General features: G+C 44.0%; 1 pseudogene; it reads left to right on the plus strand.

Annotated features, from left to right (window-relative positions):
- Positions 1 to 17,500, plus strand: part of LOC121846407 — a 78,439-nt pseudogene that overhangs the window by 23,188 nt on the left and 37,751 nt on the right.

Consider the following 17,500-nt stretch of genomic DNA (forward strand, 5'->3'; position numbering starts at 1 on the left):
ATAACACTGAGGAGTACAGTACACTGATCAATAACACTGAGGAGTACAGTACACTGATCAATAACACTGAGGAGTAAAGTACACTGATCAATAACACTGAGGAGTACAGTACACTGATCAATAACACTAAGTACACTGATCAATAATACTGAGTACACTGATCAATAACACTGAGTACAGTACACTGATCAATAACACTGAGTACACTCATCAATAACACTGAGTACACTCATCAATAACACTGAGTACACTCATCAATAACATGTCTCATGACCTGTCACGCACACACACCTTCCCATTACAGAGACAGTCAGGATTTCATTGCAATCGATCTCTCACTATGTGACTTTTAGGAGATGGCTGATGGAGAAATAACATGTTATTTCTCTCTTCATCTCACTCCCCCTCTCTCCCTCTCTCTCTCTCTGTCTCTCCATCCCTCTGTCTCTCTCTTTCTCTCCATCCCTCTCTCTCTCTCCCTTTCTCTGTCTCTCCATCCCTCTGTCTCACTCTTTCTCTCCATCCCTCTCTCTCTCTCCCTTTCTCTGTCTCTCCATCCCTATGTCTCTCTCCCTTTCTCTGTCTCTCCATCCCTCTGTCTCTCTCTATCTCTCTCTCTCTCTCTCTCCATCCCTCTCTCTCTCCATTTCTCTGTCTCTCTCTCTCTCTCTCTCTCTCTCCCTCTCTCTCTCTCCATCCCTCTCTCTCTCCCTCTCTCTGTCTCTCTCTCTATTTCTCTCCATCCCTCTCCCTCTCTCCCTTTCTCTGTCTCTCCATCCCTCTCCATCTCTCTGTCTCTCTCCCTTTCTCTGTCTCTCCATCCCTCTCCATCTCTCTGTCTCTCTCCCTTTCTCTGTCTCTCCATCCCTCTCCATCTCTCTGTCTCTCTCCCTCTCTCTGTCTCTCTCTCTCTCTCTCCATCTCTCTCTCTCCATTTCTCATCCCTCCCTCTCTCTCCCTCTCTCTCTCTCCATCCCTCTCTCTCTCCCTCTCTCTGTCTCTCTCCATTTCTCTCTCCCTCTCTCTCTCCCTTTCTCTGTCTCTCCATCCCTCTCCATCTCTCTGTCTCTCTCCCTTTCTCTGTCTCTCCATCCCTCTCCATCTCTCTGTCTCTCTCCCTTTCTCTGTCTCTCCATCCCTCTCATCTCTCTGTCTCTCCCTCTCTCTGTCTCTCTCTCTCTCTCTCTCCATCCCTCTGTCTCTCTCCCTTTCTCTGTCTCTCCATCCCTCTGTCTCTCTCCCTTTCTCTCTCTCCATCTCTCTGTCTCTCTCCCTTTCTCTCTCTCTCATCCCTCTGTCTCTCTCCCTTTCTCTGTCTCTCCATATCTCTGTCTCTCTCCCTTTCTCTCTCTCTCCATCCCCTATCTCTCTCCCTCTCTCTCTCTCCATCCCTCACTCTCTCTCCCTTTCTCTGTCTCTCCATCCCTCTGTCTCTCTCCCTTTCTCTCTCTCTCCATCCCTCTGTCTCTCTCCAGTCACTTTGCCTGTCTGTCCTCTAAGTACATGTTGTCTGGTATTCCTGCTGTGATGAGTACTCTATTGGCCAATATCAACGCCTTCTACGCCCATCCTACGACCATCACCAACGTCTCCGCATGTGACCGCTTCAATGCTTCCAACTTCGGGGTAAGACTCTTCGCTATTGTATTTGCTGTTTGGTAAACTCTGCAGTGTGTGAGTCTTAAAAGCTGTGTGACAGAGACACACCACAACATGACCATAGCATAAAAACCAGGTGTATATTATTCACAGGGAGTCTCAGAGTAGCAGTGTTATGGAAAGGGGATCCTACTCCTACTTCTGTCTCTGACAGTGTGGATCTGTCTGTCTGTCTCTGACAGTGTGGATGTGTGTGTGTCTGTCTCTGACAGTGTGGATCTGTGTGTCTGTCTCTGACAGTGTGTATCTGTGTCTCTCTCCATGCAGAGAAGAGGACTGATAAGTCGTGTTATGAATTTCGAGCCCAGTCTTAGCCAGTTGAGAGAGACCAGACGCAGTCAGAGGCCAGTCTTAATGGCCCTTGGGATCCTAGCCAACAGCACTAGTGGTGCCACGGCAACTGAGATGAATGTCCATTTTGGCTCCGCCACCGGCTTTGTCCCCTGCCAGTCGCAGTCAGATTACTGTGATTTATGAGCAACTGGCTGCTGGCTAGCAATGTGTATTCAGTCTAATAGGCTCAGGGACTACCTAGTGTTACCATAAACGACCTATGGAGATGCCAAATTGGTAAGCGCCAACCTGTTTCCCTTCTGACTAGAATTAAGGTCGGTTGTGAGGTTGGTGTGAGCTTGCTGTTTCTTACTAACTGTAGTGATAGTGGATTGCTAGATTGGTGACAACCTGTTTCCCTACTGACTATAGTGAGAGTTTGTTGCCAGATTGAAAAGTGTCTGCTGTTCCCTACTGACTATAAAGTGACTGGGTTGCCAGATTGCCAGAACCTTCCGTTCCCGACTGACGACAGTGTTAGCTTCTGACAAACAGAATGAAAAACTAACGGACAACTAGTGAAAAGCTCAAACCAAGTTTTTTTCACCCACTGGGTCAAACAGTTGAAAATACAACGCCATCACAAGCATTTATACCCTCCCACTAGGCGGAGTCAACTCTAGTCAGCCAATACATCTCTGTTGCTAAAGCAGGAACTTATTAAGTGGTGTGTTCTCAATTCATCTGACCTGACCTAGGCCCGAATTCCTCACTCCTCCCTAATCCGTGGCTTTTTCCCCACTCAGTAACTTTCCATACCCCTAGTTCTTATCCGCCTTCCGTTGACTCCACCGTACACAGTGCCTTCTGGAAGTATTCAGACCCCTTGACCTTTTCCACATTTTGTTACGTTACACTCTTGTTCTAAAATTGATTAAATATTTATTTTTCTCAGCAATCTACACACAATACCCCATAATGACATCACAATACCCCATAATGACATCACAATACCCCATAATGACATCACAATACCCCATAATGACATCACAATACCCCATAATGACATCACAATATCCCATAATGACAAAGCAAAAACAGATTTTTAGAATTTTTTGCAAATGTATTACAAATAAAAAAACAGAAATACCTTATTGACATAAGTATTCAGACCCTTTGCTATGAGACTCGACATTGAGCTCAGCTGTTATCCTGTTTCCATTGATCATCCTTGAGGTGTTTCTGCAACTTGATTGGAGTCCAACCTGTGGTAAATTAAATTGATTGGACATGTTTTGGAAAGGCACACACCTGTCTCTATAAGGTCCCACAGTTGACAGTGCATGTCAGAGCAAAGACCAAGCCATGAGGTCGAAGGAATTGTCCGTAGAGCTCAGAGACAGGAATGTGTCGAGGCACAGATCTGGGGAAGGGTACCAAAACATTTCTGCAGCATTGAAGGTCCCCAAGAACACAGTGGCCTCCATCATTCTTAAATGGAAGAAGTTTGGAACCACCAAGACTCTTACTAGAGCTGGCCGCCTGGTCAAACTGAGCAATCGGGGGAGAAGAGCCTTGATCAGGGAGGTGACCAAGAACCCGATGGTCACTCTGACAGAGCTCTAGAGTTCCTCTGTGGAGATGGGAGAACCTTCCAGAAGGACAACCATCTCTGCAGCACTCCACCAATCAGGCCTTTACGGTAGAATGGTCAGACTGAAGCCAATCCTCAGTAAAATACACATGGCAGCCCGCTTGGGGACCTAAAGACTCTCTGGTCTCACGAAACCAAGAATGAACTCTTTGGCCTGAATGCGTTTTGCGGCTCCTAAACAACTTTGCTGTTTTGTTTGTTTTTTCACTTTGTTTGTAACTCATTTTGTACAGAGGATGTGTGTGTGTGTGTGTGTGTGTGTGTGTGTGTGTGTGTGTGTGTGTGTGTGTGTGTGTGTGTGTGTGTGTGTGTGTGTGTGTGTGTGTGTGTGTGTGTGTGTGTGTGTGTGTGTGTGTGTGTGTGTGTGTGTGTGTGTGTGTGTGTGTGTGTGTGTGTGTGTGTGTGTGTGTGTGTGTGTGTGTGTGTGTGTGTGTGTGTGTGTGTGAGCTTGACTCAATGTGTGTGTGTTTCACCCTATACCATCTGCAGTACGCCCCAGCAGCTAGAAGGTCCAGTATGGACTTCCTGTCCAATGCAATATAGCTAAGGGCTCTAACCTACATTATCAGCATAGAAACATTTCTGTGTGAGACGCTATAAAGATATTATAGTGTCTCCAGTGACAGGACTATAGCTCAATACAGCCTGTAAATCTAGATACATGTGTCCCCTCCTCCTCTCATCCTCTCATCTTCTCCTCATCCTCATCCTCCTCTCCTCTCTCTCTCCTCTCCTCTCCTCTCCTCTCCTCTCCTCTCCCTCTCCTCTCCTCTCCTCTCCTCTCCTCTCCTCTCCTCTCCTCTCCTCTCCTCTCCTCTCCTCTCCTCTCCTCTCTCTCTCTCTCTCTCTCTCACAGTGCTTACAAAGTCTCTCTCTCTCTCTCTCTCACACACAAACTCTCACACAATACTGAAGTATTACAAAAATTAATATCAACAAAAAACAATATATATGAAAAGTATTGCACCAAAAAAACACCAAAAAACAAGCAACAAGAAGGGCTCATGTGTAAGAACATATGGTGGGAGTGATTGTCTCTCTAATATTATGACAGTCCAGGACATCCTCTGCAAGATCTACTCTCTGTGTCCTCTCCTAACAAAACGCAGATTTCCTTCTCAACAGGCAGTTTAGGAAATCCTGCTATTCTTTCTTCAAATTCCAGGTGATAAATACCTCTTGAGTTATATTTGTATCAGTGGAGTAGGAAGAGCTGCTCCTTCTGTACTTCACCTGACCCACAGACTCTCTACTTTCTCTACCTTCTGTACTTCACCTGACCCACAGTCTCTCTACTTTCTCTACCTTCTGTACTTCACCTGACCCACAGTCTCTCTACTTTCTCTACTTTCTGTACTTCACCTGACCCACAGTCTCTCTACTTTCTCTACCTTCTGTACTTCACCTGACCCACAGTCTCTCTAATTTCTCTACCTTCTGTACTCCACCTGACCCACAGTCTCTCTACTTTCTCTACCTTCTGTACTTCTCCTGACCCACAGTCTCTCTACTTTGGTCGTCCATGTTGTTTTATGGCTGTCTCTATGGCCACTGAGCCTGTATATGGTTCATGTTGAATTATTTTGTTTTGAGGAGGTGTTGTGATAATTTGATATCTCTATTTAGAACTTGGTAACATTGAAGTTTTCGTTTAAAATTCATTTAGTTTTGCCAATAATTAGTGTACTCATTTTGGATAGAGATTTGTATTCATCTGAATGTTGTTATTGATGGTTGAATGGTTGAATTCAGCTAGTGCTAAATGTCTCTCTCTCTGTTTCTCTCTCGCTCTCTCTCTCTCTGTTTCTCTCTTGCTCTCTCTCTCTGTTTCTCTCTCGCTCTGTCTCTCACTCTGTCTCTGTCTCTCTGTCTCCAACTCCCTCTGTCTGTCTGTCTCTCTCTCTCTCTCTCTCTCTCTCTCTCTCTCTCTCTCTCTCTCTCTCTCTCTCTCTCTCTCTGTCTCTCTCTCTCTGTCTCTCTTGCTCGCTCTCTCGCTCTCTCTCTGTCTCTCTCTCTTTGTCTCTCTCGCTCTCTCTGTCTCTGTCTCTCTGTCTCTCTCTCTGTCTCTCTCCTCCAAAATAGAAAGATCGTTTTGTTAAGCTTCTTGATCAGCTACACAACTCTCTTCGTATTGACCTCTCCACATACAGAGTAAGTCTACATCTCTCCTAACTAGCTTATCTGCCCACCATGTCTACCTACGCTACCGTGTAGGTAGTCTATTAAAATAACATCAAATTGATCAGAAATACAGTGTAGACATTGTTAATGTTGGAAATGACAATTGTAGCTGGAAATGGCAGATTTTTATATGGAATATCTACATAGGCGTCCAGAGGCCCATTATCAGCAACCATCACTCCTGTGTTTTGTCGTGGAAATATTCAGTCAATCATATTAGATTGAAAATATCTATAGAACATATATAGATTTCCAGCATCTGTGTTCTTTTGCCTATCTTAATCTTTTATTTTTATTGGCCAGTCTGAGATATGGCTTTTTCTTTGCTACTCTGCCTAGAAGGCCAGCATCCCGGAGTCTCCCTCTTCACTGATGACATTGAGATTGGTATTTTGCGGGTACTATTTAATGAAGCTACCAATTGAGAACCTGTGATGCGTCTGTTTCTCAAACTAAACACTCTAATGCACTTGTCCTCTTGCTCAGTTGTGCGCCGGGGCCTCCCACTCCTCTTTCTATTCTGGTTAGAGCCAGTTTGCACTGTTCTGTGAAGGGGAGTAGTGCACAGTGTTGTATAGTGCCCTGCAAAAGTATTCACCCCCTTGGCGTTTTTCCTATTTTGTTGCATTACAACCTGGAATTTAAATGCATTTTTATTTGGATTTCATGTAATGGACATAAACAAAATACTTTAAATTGGTAGTGAAATGAAAAAAATATATACTTATTTCAAAAAGTGGTGCGTGCCTACTGTATGTATTCACTCCCTTTGCTATGAAGCCCCTAAATACGATCTGGTGCAACCAATTCCCTTCAGAAGTCACATAATTAATTAAATAAACTCCACCTGTGTGCAATCTAAGTGTCACATGATCTGTCACATGATCTCAGTATATATACACCTGTTCTGAAAGGCCCCAGAGTCTGCAACACCACTCAGCAAGGGGCACCACCAACGCAAGCGGCACCATGAAGACCAAGCAGCTCTCCAAACAGGTCAGGGACGAGGTTGTGGAGAGGTACAGATCAGGGTTGGGTTATAAAAAAAGATCAGAAACTTTAAACATCCCAAAGAGCACCATTAAATGGAAAGGATATGGCACCACAACAAAACTGCCAAGAGATGGTCGCCCACCAAAACTCACAGATCAGGCAAGGGGGGCATTAATCAGAGAGGCAACAAAGAGACCAAAGATAACACTGAAGGAGCTGCAAAGCTCCACAGCGGAGATTGAAGTATCTGCCCATAGGACCACTTTAAGCCTGACACTCCACAGAACTGGGCTTTAAAGAAGAGTGGCCAGAAAAAAGCCATTGCTTTGGCAAACACCAAACACGTTTGGTGTTTGCCAAAAGGCATGTGGGAGACTCCAAAAACATATGGAAGAAGGTATTCTGTTCAGTCGACACTAAAATTTTGCTTTTTGGCCAGCTATGTCTGGCACAAACCCAACACCTCTCATCACCCCGAGAGCACCATCCCCATAGTGAAGCATGGTCGTGTTAGCATCATGCTGTGGGGATGTTTCACATCGGCAGGGTCTGGTAAACTGGTCAGAATTGAAGGAATGGTGGATGGCGCTAAATACAGGGAAATTCTTGAGGGAAACCTGTTTCAGTCTTCCAGAGATTTGAGACTGGGACGGAGGTTCACCTTCCAGCAGGACAATGACCCTAAGCATACAGCTAAAGCAACACTCGAGTGGTTTAAGGGGAAACATTTAAATGTCTTGGAATGGCCTAGTCAAAGCCCAGACCTCAATCCAATTGAGAATCTGTGGTAAGACTTAAAGATTGCTGTACACCAGCGGTACCCATCCGACTTGAAGGAGCTGGAGCAGTTTTGCTTGAAGAATGGCCAAAAATGGCATAAAATCCCTGTGGCTAAACGTGCAAGCTTATATATCCCAAGAGACTTGCAGGTGTAATTACTGCAAAAGGTGTCTATAAAGTATTGACTTTGGGGGGGTAATGCACGCTCAAGTTTTCTGTTTTTTTTGTATTATTTCTTGTTTGTTTCACAATAAAAAATATTGTTCTGTAAATGTTGTGTAAATCAAATGATACAACCCCCCCAAAAAATATATTCTAATTACAGGTTGCAAGGCAACAAAAGAGGAAAAATGCCAAAGGGGGTGAATACTTTCGCAAGGCACTGTACGAGATCTTCAGTTACTTGGCAATTTCTCGCATGGAATAGCCTTCATTTCACAGAACAAGAATAGACTGACAAGTTTCAGAAGGAAGTACGTTGTTCCTGGCCATTTTGAGCCTGTAATCCAACCCACAAATGCTGATGCCCTAAATACTCAACTAGTCTAAAGAAAGACAGTTTTATTGCTACTTTAATCAGTACAACAGTTTTCAGCTGTGCTAACATAATTGCAAAATGTTTTTCTAATGATCAATTAGCCTTTATAAATGATAAACTTGGATTAGCTAACACAACGTGCCATTGGAACACAGGAGTGATGGTTGCTGATAATGGGCCTCTGTACGCCTATGTAGATATTCCATTAAAAAATCAGCTGTTTCCAGCTACAATAGTCATTTACTATATTAACAATGTCTACACTGTATTTCTGATCAATTTGATGTTACTGTAATGGACAAAAATAGCTTTTCTTTCAAATAAAAGGACCAGTCTAAAGGTCCTTCACCCTGACAGTCTAGACCAGTCTAAAGGTCCTTCACCCTGACAGTCTAGACCAGTCTAAAGGACCTTCACCCTGACAGTCTAGACCAGTCTAAAGGACCTTCACCCTGACAGTCTAGACCAGTCTAAAGGTCCTTCACCCTGACAGTCTAGACCAGTCTAAAGGTCCTTCACCCTGACAGTCTAGACCAGTCTAAAGGTCCTTCACCCTGACAGTCTAGACCAGTCTAAAGGTCCTTCACCCTGACAGTCTAGACCAGTCTAAAGGATCTTCACCCTGACAGTCTAGACCAGTCTAAAGGACCTTCACCCTGACAGTCTAGACCAGTCTAAAGGTCCTTCACCCTGACAGTCTAGACCAGTCTAAAGGACCTTCACCCTGACAGTCTAGACCAGTCTAAAGGACCTTCACCCTGACAGTCTAGACCAGTCTAAAGGACCTTCACCCTGACAGTCTAGACCAGTCTAAAGGACCTTCACCCTGACAGTCTAGACCAGTCTAAAGGTCCTTCACCATGACAGTCTAGGCCAGTCGATAGAACAGTAGATGTGTTATGTCTATGGGGGCTGGTACATAGACTAAGCCTACTCCTTGACTTACCGATGGAGCCTCTCTCCCTCACTCGCCTCACTCCATCACACCCCTCTCTCCCTTCTCTCCCCATCTCGTCCTTCCTCTCTCCCTCACTCCCCTCTCTCCCTTCCCTCCCAAACTCTTCCCTCCTCTTTCCCTCAATCCCCTCTCTCCCCAACTCTTCCCTCCTCTCTCCCTCACTCCCTTCTCTCCATCACACCCCTCTCTCCCTTCTCTCCCCATCTCGTCTTTCCCCTCTCCCTCACTCCCCTCTCTCCCTCACTCCCCTCACTCCCCTCTCTCCCAAACTCGTCCTTCCTCTCTCCCTCACTCCCCTCCCTCTCTCCCTTCTCTCCCCAACTCTTCCCCCTCTCTCCCTCACTCCCCTCTCTCCCTTCTCTCCCCAACTCTTCCCCCCCTCTCTCCCTCACTCCCCTCTGTCCCTTCTCTCCCCAACTCGTCCTTCCTCTGTCCCTCACTCCCCTCTCTCCCCAACTCTTCCCCCTCTCTCCCTCACTCCCCTCTGTCCCTTCTCTCCCCAACTCGTCCTTCCTCTGTCCCTCACTCCCTTCTCTCCCCAACTCGTCCTTCCTCTCTCCCTCACTCCCCTCTGTCCCTTTTGTCCCCTGTCTCCCATCTCTTCCACTTTCTCCACCTAACCCCCATCAGAATAACTTCCCAGCCAGTAGTACGCCTCGTCTGCAGGACCTGACGTCTACTGTGGATCTGCTGACTAGCATCACCTTCTTCAGAATGAAGGTACGGAAATATGTCTTAGTGTCACACACACACACACACACACACACACACACACACACACACACACACACACACACACACACACACACACACACACACACACACACACACACACACACACACACACACACACACACACACACACACACACACACACACACACACACACACACACACACACGGTTGATCAATCCTGTTCCTGTGGTGTCAGGCTGGTAGTGCTGAGCGATTAGAGCTTTTTGAGGTTGTTTCAAAAATGGTTTCAAATGTTTTTACATGAAATGCGCTATGTATTATGTGGGTTTTAAAAAAATTTTTTATTTAATTTTACCTTTATTTAACCAGGCAAGTCAGTTAAGAACACATTCTTATTTTCAATGATGGCCTAGGAACAGTGGGTTAACTGCCTGTTCAGGGGCAGAACGACAGATTTGTACCTTGTCACCTCAGGGGTTTGAACTCACAACCTTCCAGTTACTAGTCCAACGCTCTAACCACTAGGCTACCCTGTTTGAACGCCATAACAACACAGAATAAGAGTACCAATATGGCAGTGACTGTCTCTTACTGCTGATCACCTATTACCCATCATTTATTCACATTGCTTTAATAAAATGTTTGTTTTATTTGATGACTTTATCATTTCATTCCAAGTCATCATCTCATCTCCATAGAGCTGCTGCCTCTGCCGTTTGACAAAATCACTATTTTAGTAGTTCTTCAATGTAAATAAGGCCTATTTTTATGAGGGCTGAATACCAACTATCAATCACTTAGATTGTGTCTTCAGGTAGAGAGAGACGTTGTGAAGCAAACGCTCTCTTTCCCTCTTCGTTGCTCATTCTTCTGTCTATTTTAGGTAACCGGTGTAAAAGAAACAGACCGGAGAAGTAGGCAGGCAATACATTCTGGTCATTAAGCACGTTACCAACCACAGTTATTATGAGTTATTAAAGTCAGGACCGTATGAAAAAAAAAATCACGATAGTTGTGATGGAAACAGGATGTTTCGGTACAATTTTATAAATGCAGACGTATAAATTCCTTCGTTCGATCTTTTTGTGTCGGTAAACTGTATTATGCGAGAAATGGCGGTGGAAACGCTTTTATGCGCAAATATTGATACGTGATGACATGTTGTGTGGTCCTCCCACTACGACTCTGGACACCATGCAGTTTATTAGCCTACATATGATGAAATAATGATGTATTAACTTTACAGGGTGGTGGAAGCGCATGGTGATTTTAACGCTCCTTTCCAATAAATATCGATGGTCTGATTCTGGTGACATGATGATCGATGCTTGACTGCCGTTTGACAAATAAAAATATTCTCGCTTTTATCCGTAATAATCGTATCATGTTGACCAGTGGTTCCTAAACTGGGGGGCGTGAGGGGATCTGCCTTTTATTTATTTATTTAAAATTTTAAGGAACTTTATCCAGCTTTCAACTTACTCTTGGCATTTGTAATAGTAGAATGCATAAGGTGCAATTTCTAAATTGGGTAGTACATCATCAGTTCCTAATGTCAGTCATTGCAGACCTTAGAGAGCTATGCGCGACATGTTCCCCCATTGCTGGAAGGGGGATTTAAGTGGAAAGGTTAGTGTGGTTAACTACCACGTTTTTTTCTGCGCTGGTAATTGATTATTGGCTTCCATTTGCTACATCGCCAAGTATGCGCGTGATCTGATTGATCTCTATAGAACTCTGTGCAATGTATAGTTTATAGTTCGTTCATTGGTATGAATGTTCACATACAGTAGCCTAAGTAATATGTTTTACTGTGTTCAGGTGTTTAAATGCACTTTACATTTGTTTGATTTCAGGCAGTGTTGCACTGCCTGAATGTCTGTCTGTCTGTCTGTCTGTCTGTCTGTCGGTATGACTGTCGCTCTGTCTCCCCTCTGGGTCTGTGTCTCTCTGCTGTCTCTCACTCTGGGACTGTCTGTGTTTGACTGTCTCTCGCTCTGTCTGACTGTCTCTCTCTCTGTCTGACTGTCTCTCTGTCTGCCTGTCTCTCTGTCTGCCTGTCTCTCTGTCTTTGACTGTCTGTCTGACTGTCTTTCTGTCTGAGTATCTGTCTGTCTGACTGTCTCTCTGTCTGAGTATCTGTCTGTCTGCCTGTCTCTCTCTCTGTCTCTCTGTCTTTGACTATCTGTCTGACTGTCTTTCTGTCTGAGTATCTGTCTGTCTGACTGTCTCTCTGTCTGACTGTCTCTCTGTCTGACTGTCTCTCTGTCTCCCTCGTGTGCCCAGGTGTTGGAACTTCAAAACCCCCCCAGGGCAGCCCATGTGGTGAGAGACTGCGTGAAGGCCTGTGGTAACTCCACCTACGAGTACATATTTAACAACTGTATAGACCTCTACATGAGACAGTTCCAGCCCGCCCTTGTACCTGTGAGTGCAATCAGGAAGAATATGAACCTTATAAATAATAACTATTTCTGAGTGCAGGCCTGCAACACTAGATTTCAGATTGTATTTTACTGATCATTTTTTTGCGATGTGAATATTGTGTTGCGACTGAGACAATCTGGTTCCATTTGGGTCCTGAGGCAATGCCAGTTGAGACCACTGGTCTAAAAAAAAATATTAATAAAAACATTAATAATCTAATGGCTAATTCCCTTCTCTTTCGCACAGCCCAAGCCAGAGAAGAAAAAGGAGATGAAGAAGAATGAAAAGGAGAAGAAACAGGGAGAGGAGGGGGCTGAGGAAGAAGAGGAGGAGGAGGAAGATGAAGAGAAGGAAGTGAAGAAGGAGCCAGAAGAGACAGGGCCTACTATCCACAACCTGGACTTCTGGCCAAAACTCATCACCCTCATCGTCTCCATCATAGAAGAAGATAATCACTCCTACACACCCATCATTAACCAGTCAGTACACACGCACACACACACACACACACACACACACACACACACACACACACACACACACACACACACACACACACACACACACACACACACACAGTGGCAAGAAAAAGTTTGTGAACCCTTTGGAATTACCTGAATTTCTGCATAAATTGGTCATAAAATGTGATCTTATCTTCATCTAAGTCACAACAGACAAACAGTCTGCTTAAACTAATAACACATACAATTATGCTCTCTTGAGGTTATGCCACAGCATCTTAATGGGGTTGAGGTCAGGACTTTGACTGGGCCACTCCAGAAGGCGTATTTTCTTCTGTTGAAGCCATTTTGTTGTTGATTTACCTCTGTATTTTGGTTCGTTGTCCTGTTGCATCACCCAACTTCTGTTGAGCTTCAATTGGCGGACAGATATCCTTACATTATTCTGCAAAATGTCTTGATAAACGTAGGAATTCATTTTTCTGTCGATGATAGCAAGCTGTCCAGGCCCTGAGGCAGCAAAGCAGCCCAAACCATGATGCTCCCTCCACCATACTTTACAGTTGGGATGAGGTTTTGATGTTGGTGTGCTGTGCCTTTTTTTCTCCACACATAGTGCTGTATGTTCCTTCTAAACAACTCAACTGTAGTTTAATCTGTCCACAGAATATTTTGCCAGTAGCGCTTCTTCCGTAGTGTCCTCCCATGAACACCATTCTTGTTTAGTGTATTAAATATCGTAGACTCGTCAACAGAGATGTTAGCATGTTCCAGAGATTTCCATAAGTCTTTAGCTGACACTAGGATTCTTCTTAACCTCATTGAACATTCTGCGCTGTGCTCTTGCAGTCATCTTTGCAGGACGGCCACTCCTAGGGAGAGTAGCAACAGTGCTGAACTTTCTCCATTTATAGACCATTTTGTTTTACCGTGGACTGATGAACATTAAGGCTTTTAGAGATACTTTGTAACCCTTTCCAGCTTTATGCAAGTCAACATTTCTTCATCTTAGGTCTTCTGAGATCTCTTTGGTTCACATCAGCAAACAAACATTTTGTGAGTGTTTTTTTATAGGGCAAGGCAGCTCTAACCAACATCTCCAATCTCATCTCATTGATTGGACTCCAGGTTAGCTGACTCCTGACTCCAATTAGCTTTTGGAGAAGTCATTAGCCTTGGGGATTCACATACTTTTTCCAACCTACACTGTGAATGTTTAAATGACGCATACAATTGTAGACAAGGAAAATACAATAATTGGTGTGTTATTAGTTTAAGCACATTTTGTTTTTCTATTGCTGTGACTTGGATGAAGATCAGATCAAATTTGATGACCAGTTTATGCAGAAACCCAAGTAATTCCAAATATACTATATATATATATATATATATATATATATATATATATATATAAATATAAACATACTTTTTTCTTGCCACTGTATATATAAATCCTGTTGGTTAATTCAGCATGTCTAACTGGTCTGTGCCCCTGACCTCTGACCTCTGTGTTCCCAGGTTTCCTCAGGAGCTCAACGTGGGAAAGATCAGTGGTGAGGTCATGTGGACGCTGTTCGCTCAGGACATGAAGTACGCCCTGGAAGGTAGGACAAGTTTGTGAGTGTGTGTACCGACTGGTTGATGATGGCCGAGTATGTCTGTGTGTCAGTAGTAGCTTATCTATAGCCCCTTTACACACTAGTACCACTATGTAGCATGGTACTACTGTTGTTTATCATACATAGAGCCATGTCCCATGCTAACATTTGCTGACATGTTAGAGATGGTTGATGTTGACTCCAGAGGGCTTCTGTTGTTCAGGAGTCTCATTATCTTTCATGTATAGTTTCCTGCCATTCTGTCTTTAGTCATGTTTCCCTCTGTCTTTAGTCATGTTTCCTACCAGTCATTCTGTCTTTAGTCATATTTAATTCTGTCTTTAGTCATGTTTCCTACCACCCATTCTGTCTTTAGTCATGTTTCCTACCAGCCATTCTGTCTTTAGTCATGTTTCCTACCACCCATTCTGTCTTTAGTCATGTCTCCTACCACCCATTCTGTCTTTAGTCATGTCTCCTACCAGCCATTCTGTCTTTAGTCATGTCTCCTACCACCCATTCTGTCTTTAGTCATGTCTCCTACCAGCCATTCTGTCTTTAGTCATGTCTCCTACCAGCCATTCTGTCTTTAGTCATGTCTCCTACCAGCCATTCTGTCTTTAGTCATGTCTCCTACCACCCATTCTGTCTTTAGTCATGTCTCCTACCACCCATTCTGTCTTTAGTCATGTCTCCTACCACCCATTCTGTCATCTCTCTCCTTTCCCTCCCTTCTCTTTCTGACTCTTTTTTTCTTTCTCTTCATCTTGTACTCTCCTCTTCCTCTCTCATGTTTTGTCTCTTATTTGTGTTGCCATCTCAGCTCCCGAAACAATCTGGATCCGTACACTATGTCTTTGGGTTGATCACTTTTGCTGTGCTCTTATTGTCTTGTTGACCACTAAGCCATTTCCCAGTGAATGCCTGTAATGATTTGAGCTGTGTTAGCCATGGGGGGGTGACCATGTCTAGACTAGCGTTTGCTGGCCGAGAGTACTTAGCACCTCCGAACGTGGAGTGGGCACCAATGTTACATGGCATGAAAACTGTAAGCAGCCAGATGTCAACAGCGGGTGGTCCCTAAAACAGGCAGACAAAAGATAGATCCACATTCAGTGGCCTTTAGAAGGAGATGAGATTGAGCTCAGTACCAGTAAACGTGGGAAGAAGAAGAATATGTTTTACAGCAAAGTCTACATTGTCTACACACAGACTACACACTGACTACACACTGACTACACACTGTCTACACACTGTCTATACACTGACTACACACAGACTACACACTGTCTACACACTGTCTACACACTGACTACAGACTGAATATACACTGACTACAGACTGAATATACACTGTCTACACACTGACTACACACTGACTACAGACTGAATATACACTGAGTATACACTGACTACACACAGTCTACACACTGACTACACACTGACTACAGACTGAATATACACAGACTACACACTGACTACACACTGACTACACACTGACTACACACAGACTACACGCTGTCTATACACTGTCTATACACTGACTACACACTGACTACAGACTGAATATACACTGACTACACACTGTCTACACACTGACTACACACTGACTACACACTGTCTACACACAGACTACACACTGTCTACACACTGACTACACACTGACTACACACTGTCTACACACTGTCTACACACAGACTACACACTGTCTACACACTGACTACACACTGACTACACACTGACTACATACAGACTACAGACAGACTACACACTGTCTACACACTGACTGCAGACCGACTACACACTGACTACACACTGACTACACACTGACTACACACTGAATATACACTGACTACCGCACATAACAGGACAACACTGACTACACACTGACTACAGACTGACTACAGACTGACTACAGACTGAATATACACTGACTACACACTGTCTACACACTGACTACACACTGTCTACACACTGTCTACACACAGACTACACACTGTCTACACACTGTCTACACACTGTCTACACACTGACTACACACTGTCTACACACTGTCTACACACAGACTACACACTGTCTACACACTGACTACACACTGACTACACACTGACTACACACTGACTACATACAGACTACAGACAGACTACACACTGTCTACACACTGACTGCAGACCGACTACACACTGACTACACACTGACTACACACTGACTACACACTGACTACACACTGAATATACACTGACTACAGACTGACTACACACATAACAGAAACACACAGACTACACACTGACTATAGAACCACACTGACTACAGACTGAATATACACTGACTACCGCACATAACAGGACAACACTGACTACACACTGACTACAGACTGACTACAGACTGAATATACACTGACTATACACTGACTACACACTGACTAGTCCAAGAGGCTTCTAAACAGCTTCTACCCCCAATCCATAAGACTTGTGAACATCTAATCAAATGGCTACCCAGACTATTTGCAGTGCCACCCCCTATTTACACCACTGCTACTCTCTGTTGTCATCTATGCATAGTCATTTTAATAACTCTACCTACATGTACATATTACCTCAAATAACCGGAGCCCCCGTACGTACGTACATTGACTCTGTACCGGTACCCCCCTGTATATAGTCTCCCTATTGTTATTTCACTGCTGCTCTTTAATTACTTGTTACTTTGATCTCTTATTCTTATCTGTATTTTTTGAAACTGCATTGTCGGTTAGAGCCTGTAAGGTCTACACCTGTTGTATTCGGCATTTTCACTGTAAGGTCTACTACACCTGTTGTATTCGGCATATTCACTGTAAGGTCTACTACACCTGTTGTATTCGGCATATTCACTGTAAGGTCTACTACACCTGTTGTATTCGGCATTTTCACTGTAAGGTCTACTACACCTGTTGTATTCGGCATTTTCACTGTAAGGTCTACTACACCTGTTGTATTCGGCATTTTCACTGTAAGGTCTACTACACCTGTTGTATTCGGCATTTTCACTGTAAGGTCTACTACACCTGTTGTATTCGGCATTTTCACTGTAAGGTCTACTACACCTGTTGTATTCGGCATTTTCACTGTAAGGTCTACTACACCTGTTGTATTCGGCATTTTCACTGTAAGGTCTACTACACCTGTTGTATTCGGCATTTTCACTGTAAGGTCTACTACACCTGTTGTATTCGGCATTTTCACTGTAAGGTCTACTACACCTGTTGTATTCGGCATTTTCACTGTAAGGTCTACTACACCTG

This window comes from Oncorhynchus tshawytscha, linkage group LG04 (assembly GCF_018296145.1).
Source record: "Oncorhynchus tshawytscha isolate Ot180627B linkage group LG04, Otsh_v2.0, whole genome shotgun sequence".
NCBI lineage: Eukaryota > Metazoa > Chordata > Actinopteri > Salmoniformes > Salmonidae > Oncorhynchus > Oncorhynchus tshawytscha.